Here is a 324-nt window from a genome sequence, read left to right on the forward strand (position 1 = left end):
CTACTTTTGTGTACATCACTGAGGAGATTTTTCTCTTCATTATTATGAAAAGAAGTGTTGTTTGCGTGCCCAGACTGTTGGTAAATATGGCAATATGCCTTTTGTGCAGTGTTCACATATCTCCACAGCTCTCTTTATAGTTGTTGTCTTTCAGAGTGAGCTGTGGTGACTTCCTCATGGAAATATTTCTCCGTCCCATGCCATCCCTGCCATGTTACTGTGGGACTGGGCTTCTGATGCTGAGCTTTGCTGCAAAAGAAAGATTGCAGTCTTTCTTGATCCGTTCAACCCAGAAGTGTTACTTGGACTTTGTGGAGAGGACTG

This window comes from Mesitornis unicolor, unplaced genomic scaffold, assembly GCF_000695765.1.
Source record: "Mesitornis unicolor isolate BGI_N332 unplaced genomic scaffold, ASM69576v1 scaffold18859, whole genome shotgun sequence".
NCBI lineage: Eukaryota > Metazoa > Chordata > Aves > Mesitornithiformes > Mesitornithidae > Mesitornis > Mesitornis unicolor.